Raw genomic sequence first — 7,778 nt, forward strand, 5'->3', positions numbered from 1 at the left:
TGATTATCCTAGAGCTCATACGAAATTAGCTTTAATCTTCTTTTAAATGTCATTCAGTAGGTTTGCTGCTGTACATGGGATGCAAATGAATTTTCCTCATCAGATCCTTCCTAATTCACTTTCCTTACACTGGACATTCTCAGAAATAATTTAAGACTGGCCTCTGAAAATTGTTCCAATCCTGCATAACATAAGTTTGAAGTATATTATCTCCTAACCAGCAAATCACTCCTGAATCATTATTCAAAACAGATATCCGTGTTATTTCACATAAAATTTAAACATGAATTTTTCCAACATATTATGTGTGCATTTAAGCTACTCTCTGACTACTTCTGTGTCAGCTCAAAATGAAATTTAAATGCCTTAGCATTGTCTACCCTATTCAAAAGAAATGATATTTTCTTACTGTTGTGTGATTATAGCCAACAATACAAGGGGTCGAGGCCTATAACTCAAGAACTGTTTTCTTCACAAAGAAAACAATAGTCCTAGCAATTTCCCCTCAAGCAGACCACGAGGGACAGGACCACTAGCGTAGAGTCTAGGTACTCATTTTAGTCCCAGATCCCAAGACAACATGAGAAAATCTACAGCTTCATAAGTTAATTTGAGTTGGAAAATAATTCAAATTTTGCTGGTGTATTGATAATTAAGCCCTTTTAAGAGTCATAGCTGTTAAAATGTGCCTTAAGCAGTACAAAATACATAATAGGTATGGTCTAAAACTAAACCTAGACAATTGGTTGAGTCCATGATTCAAAGACTTAAGGTGAAATTTACAAGACCTTATTAACCACGTGTGAACCTTCGAAGAAACACTTGGGATGCCGTAACTTGTATTTCTCTCTTTGGTTAGACGTAGCAGACACTTACGTGAGTGCTAAATGATTTTATTTACTCTATATCAGTACTAATTTTTTAATCTTTTAAAAAGATCAGTCTCATCATTGACATGTCAATATTATGTTTAGAGCTGCCAGAACATCAGTTCATAATTGCCATTGTCTTTTACCTCTAATATACACTATTTTGTCATATATAATATATATAAATATATATAATAGGTATATATGCATGTTTATATACATTATATATTATATATAGGGTACAGATGTAAAATGTATACCACGTGAAGTGAAAATGTGTGACTCCCAGTACTTTAATTATGTATATGATTAAATTTATATATTTATATTATATATTTAATAATATAAATTGTAATAATACATATTATACATACATATATAAATATAATCCATGTTATGTATAATTTTTATCCTCACCCAAGGACAAATTTTCATTACTTTTTAGAAAGAAGAAGGGAGGAAGGAAAATACAGATTGGTTGCCTCCGATACGCAGTGGCACCACAGGGACCAGAAACAGAACCTGCAACCCTGAGGTCACGGGATACACTCCAACCAATTGAGCCACACAGGCCGCGGCTCATTTCTATATTTTAAAAGCTCCTCACTTTTAGGTCTTGGTAGGTCTGCGGCCCAGGGGGAAGAGGGTTTTGGGGCCTCTCACAGCTAAGTAGCACATACAAACTAGGACTTGGCAGAGATAGCTGCTCCAGGTTTGATTCCTGGAGCCAGCAAAACAAAATTCAAGCCCTGGCTGGGTTGCTCAGTGGTTGAAGCTCACCCCTTACACCAAAATGGTTGTGGGGTCTATTCTTGGTCAGGGCATACACCTAGGTTTCGGGTTTGATTTCCAGTCAGGGCACCTATGGGAAGCAACCAATTCTCTCTCTCTCTCTCTCTCTCTCTCTCTCTCTCACTCGCCCCCTCCCTCCCTTCCTCTCTTTCTAAAATCAGTAATCATAGCCTTGTGTGAGGGTTTTTAAAAAAACAACTCAGGAGTGGTGGAGGATCTATGCCCGACAAAGTAACAGTGTTTAGGACAGCCTCTAGTGCTCAACAAGCATAGAAGCAGACTTGCTCTTACCAGACTGGTTCTAAGGCATCACTTATGCCAGAGGTTTACACTTCTTCACCTTGCCTGTTCTCTAATCTTCTGGCAACTCACTAAGACACTCAGAATGTATAATCAGGTAAAATCAGCAGCTGCTTGTAACAATGAATCCTGATTAGTGCACGATTCCATGAATGATGGAAATGTAGGTCTTTGCAGGTAAGATAGCAACTTGTGAACTATGCTAGTGGTGGTGTGTGGCAACCTTCGAAGGAAACATGGCATCCAGTCTCCTAGTCAGAATTGCCTTAATGAAATAGTAATAGCTGGTCACTCTAAAATTAAACTAAATAAGTAATGAACAGCTCTCCCTTGAAAGGCTACTTTCTCCATGACTTCCACCTATTGAACCAATAGGCAACCTGGAGCCTGCCTACCTCTTCTATTCAGTAATGAGTGTAGATTTTAGATTATGGGTATAGATTTTATAGACTTTAAATACATTCTTAAAATTGTGTTGTCTATCCATACATGTGGTCACTGCCCCAATACCACCTCCCAAATAGACTGTAAAATTCTCATGCTGGTTATTCTCAACTAGCTTCCTCTGGGATCAAAATGAATATTCTCCACCCTTCTGTTCCCTTCTCTATGTCCCACCCAGTAGGCTTATCTTGTAGACTATCATTTGGACTCCTTAGCCTTTTATTTTACCATTTGGAGTTGTCAATAGATGGCAATAACAATGCAATATGTTTGGCAGAAGATATGTCTCACCTTGACCTCAGGTCCTTCTCAAAGTCCCCTTCTATGATATGACTCGGTTATTACCAGTCTTGAATTACACTGTTTCTTTGATTTTTCCTCTTCAGTCCTGGCAGTGGTCTCCTACTGTTGTCTTTTCTATGGCCTCTTACAATTGGCGTTACCTGGGTAACTTAACATCCTTCTTTCTTTTAACCCTAGCCACGTCTCTGTAAATAGTCCCTTCATGAAAGTCTCAACATGTGTGTCATCTAAGCTGAACTCTCTTTCCTGCCATAATAACACTGACTGATATGGTAGTTCAAGGACAGAGGCTGGATCTTACCCATCTTTTAATCCCAGGGATTAACAAAGCACCTAGCACACAAAAAGTTCACAGAATATATTGTTGGGTCTAAACTTAGAGTAAAGGAAAAGCTCTCAGACAGCTTCCACCCTTGAACTATAGATGTCTGGTTTTCTTTTCCTTTCTTTTTTTATATTTTATTTATTTATTTTTAGAGAGAGGGGAAGGGAAGGAGAAAGAGAGGGAGAGAAACATCAATGTGTGGTTGCCTCTCATGCACCCCCTACTGGGGACCTGGCCTGCAACCCAGGCATGTGCCCTGACTGGGAATTGAACTGGTGACCATTTGATTCATGGGCCGGTACTCAATCCAATCAGCCACACCAGCCAGGGCAGATGTCTGGTTTTCAAGGAGCTCCCAGTCTATTTCGCTGTAGCTTATAGGACCGTTCCCACTGTGTCTGAACTAGTGTGGTGCCCTAGAGCAATCACGGAACATGAAGACTGGCAGATCTTCGTATCTTATAGTAATTATTTAATTTCTCTAGGCTTCATTCTTTTGCTATTAGAGCTGACCTTTGGAGACTGGCTTGATTGTTTTAGAGGCCAAACTGTGGCACCAAAGAAATTTAAAAACACAATGGCTTCGATGAGGGAGTAGTTTACTTCTCTCACACATAGTGACGAATATAAAAAGTGGCTCACACCAGTGGAGCAGGTATGTTCAGTGTGGTCATTCAACAGCCCATGTTCTTGCTGTCTTGTTCTTCTTCCACATCTGGGATATTATATTTTGCTTGGTTGAAACTGAGTGATAACTACCACAGGAATAAGAAAGCAAATACACTGCAACACATAATTTTCTTTAATTTTTTTCTAATATTTTTATTGTGGTAAAATACACATAACATAAAATTTAGTATCTTAACCATTTTAAGTGTACAGTTCACTGGTATTAAGTACAGTCATATTGTTGTTCAACCAAAACCATCATCCTTTTCCAGAACACTTTTCATCTTGCAAAACTGAAACTCCGTACCCATTAAACCATAACTCCCCATATCTCCTCCCCCCTCGTCTCTGGCAACCACTCTTCTACTCTTTGTAACTACGAGCTCAGCTTTTTTTTTTATCTTTCTTTTTCATTTTTAAGATTGCACATGTAAGTGAGATTATACAGTATCCGTCTTGCTGTGTCTGGTTCATTTCACTAATCATAAAGTCCTCCAGGTTTATCCGTGATGTCCCCAATGGCGGAATTCCCTTCCCTGTGAAGACTGAGTGATATTTCGTTGTGTACATACACCGCATTTTCTCTACTCATTCATGCAGTGATGAATATTTAGGTTGCTTCCATACCTTGGCTATTATGAATAATGCTGCAGTGAACATGGAACTACAGATACCTCTTTGAGAGAGTAATTTTATTTCCTTTGGACATATACACAGAAATAAAACTTCTGGATCATATAGTAGTTTTACTTTTACTTTTCTGAGGAATCTCCATAGTGGTTTCCATAACTGCTGTGGCAATGCATGTGTGCATTTGTATGCGTGTTGCTCAACAAGACAGAGGAAATGAAGCACAGACAATCACAGACTCTGGAGTAAGACAGTTAGGTTTAAATCCTGGCTCCTGCCCTTACTATATATTCACTTGAGCCGGTGACAATCTCTACAAGACTGTTTTAATCTATGAATTATGGACAACAATAATGACTATTTCATAGAATTTTTGTGATAAATAAAAAACGCAACATATATAAGAGTTAAGACAATATATGGAATATAGGATGTGCCAAAATCAATTATTATTATTAAGAACTGCATTTCTGTGGGAACCAAGTAAGGCAAAGATAGGTGTGTATTTTCCAAGAAAGGCAGGTTGGAGTCAAACACCATGGTAGGCACCACTGTGATCAGCTGTGGACCGAGTAGCTTAGAAGTAGCAGTGGTCGTATCAAACTTCATGAAGATAGCCATATTCTTTTGTTCACCTTCACCCGGATGGAGGATGACGTAGGGACTTTAAAATCGCAAGTGGGGAGCATCAGAAGAAAGACAGAGACACAAATGCACAAAAATAAGAAGAAACAAAAGAGTAATGACCTCCTTAAACTACTTTAAAAGCTTGCATAGAGAATACGGCAAAACTCTAGCAATCACTTATTGCTTCTTCCCAACTTTAAGTGATTTTAGAACACCGTAGAAATTCTTGGGATGAACGAGAAAAATAAAAAGCTCCAAAGCCAGTGTCTTAGCCTACAGGACAGAAGCTTTTCCAGTTTGGAAAGTCATGCACACTCACTCTCACAGTATTCTAGGAGTCAAAAAGAATCACTGAAGTCCTCCGGGTCAAGGATAAGTAACACAAAGGGGGGAGGAGGAGGTAAAGAGGGTAAAGGGGGATAAATAGTGATGGAAGGAGACTTGACTTGTGGTGGTTAACACACAATACAATACGCACATGATGTGTCATAGAATGTACACCTGAAACCTGGGTAATTTTATTAACCAATATCACCCCAATAAATTCAATAAAATAAAAAATAGAATAAGCAACACACACACACTTCTTGATGGAAAGCATGTAAAAGATTCCATGGACAAATTTTAAGAACATCACATGATGTATTATTGTATTTTTGGAGCCAGGTCCTAAGTTTGTATATATGTATACTGAGTCTGGGAACACGTCACATATTTTGATATCTAAGACTGCAGCTTAAATGTTATTTTTTAAAAAACTATTGTAGCCCTGGCTAGTGTGGCTCAGTGGATTGAGTGCTAGTCTGCGATCCAAAGGGTTGCTGGTTCAATTTCCAGTCAAAGCACATGCCTGAATTGCAGGCCAGGTCTCCAGTAGAGGCGTGCAAGAGGCAACCATACATTGATGTTTCTCTCCTCTTTCTCCCTCCCTTCCTCTCTCTCTAAAAATAAATAAATAAAATCTTAAAAAAAAATAAAAAACTATTATATATCACATAATAAGTATTTTTAAATTATTATTTGTCCTTTACCCTACGTTCTTTTTTCAGTTTGTAAATATATATCAAATGTAACAGACAGAATATATTAGCAAGAAAACATTTGTTATAGCAAGAACTTTCTCAAAATATTGTTAAAAATACAAATTAGATGTAAATGTTATGCATTTTTGTAGACAACAGATGATATTAAATAGTTTTGTAGACCATGTCCTCCCCCTAAATTTCTCTCCCTAGAATTACCATGCATTAGAAATGATGTGTTTGTTAAAAAACAGAATCCTTAAGCCTAAATCTTGTATAATCAATTCTATGGTTCACATATTTTAATTGTCAGTATTTTAATTTATTCACCTCAATTTGTTCCACCAGGTCTAATTTCTGAGTCTGTGGGTAGTTTATGTGCAAGTTTATTACTTCAAAAGAAACTCAAGTTACTGTTCAGTATAAGAATATTATCCTTATTTAGGGAAGCCTTTAACTTATAAAGCTAGACTGAAAATGACTAAAGTCAAACAAAATTTACCAAACTTGACTCTAGACCCATGTCTTTTGTTTGATATAATATGACCCACACTTCTGCCTTAACGTAATTCTCATATCCAGTTACCACCCTGTGGGAAGTTCAGGTTTATGCTTTGAATGAGAGTATCATCTCCTTCTGTGGAGCAAAGAAAACATGAGAGTTTCCTGGAAAGAAAAAGCGTTATATGAAGGACAAAATGATAGCCCTGTTCCGACATAAAAGTGGGAAAATACAATTATCTGTAAGGAAGAGTTAGAGGTTAAAATGTGAGTAAGTGTTATGACGCAGAGACCTTGATGGCCAATGCCACATATCAGTGCCTCGGCTGTGACTGTGCTGTAGAACATTCCTCTTCACTAAGGCCAAAAGATGCCTTACTATACTCTCTGCCACACTCCATGATGTTGCACGCTGTTCCCACTTGTTGACATTCATTACAATTGGTTTTATTGTTAACTAACTTTTTGTATATGTGGGTACTGCTTCCCCACAGGGTTGTAAGTTCCTCCAGATACTGAAAATCATGTTTGAGTCACTTCCTAATGCCTTCCTCATTATCTAATAAAACATTGGACATAAATATAATAGGGGCTTACTAATTATTGAATTGTTTAGTTTGAATTTAAATAAATTATTGAGAATTAACCTGTTCAACTTACATCTAAAGAAGGTAAAAGCTAGCACTGAGTATCAGAATCATTTTAATTTTGTATAACTAGTCTCTTCCATTTAAAACAAAACTTCAGTGATAAATAAATCAAGTCATGGCCCAGTCAAAAGCAATAATAATCAGCCCTGGCCAGGTGGTCCAGTTAGTTTGAACGCTGGCCCATAACCAAAAGACTGTGGTTCTGGTCATGGCACATACCTCAATTCCTGACAGCATGCAGGCAAGTGGTCAAGTCTCTCTCTCTGAAATCAATAAAAACATATCCTCAAGATTTAAAAAATATCTAATAGTCATCATTTATTATTTTGAAGTTTTAAAAAACCAATAATAACATTTATTTTTTGACAGAGATTAGGTATTCAGCAACAGTATGAAATAAAGGAGAGAGGAGTAAAAATAATAGATAAAGTTTAAATTATCAGAAAAAATTAATAAAAGCCAAAATAATTCTGATGATTTCAGCTTTGATTGCTAACTGAAATGTCCATATTATTCATCTCTGTATTAAAAACAAATGAAAGGCATGACTCAAAGAAAACTTTTACTTTACACAGGAATATCATGATAAAATGTGGAAGACTTCAGAAGCTGAGGACATTCATTTAAACTCACAGAAGACTGGAGC

This window comes from Desmodus rotundus, chromosome 11 (assembly GCF_022682495.2).
Source record: "Desmodus rotundus isolate HL8 chromosome 11, HLdesRot8A.1, whole genome shotgun sequence".
NCBI classification, from domain to species: Eukaryota; Metazoa; Chordata; class Mammalia; order Chiroptera; family Phyllostomidae; genus Desmodus; species Desmodus rotundus.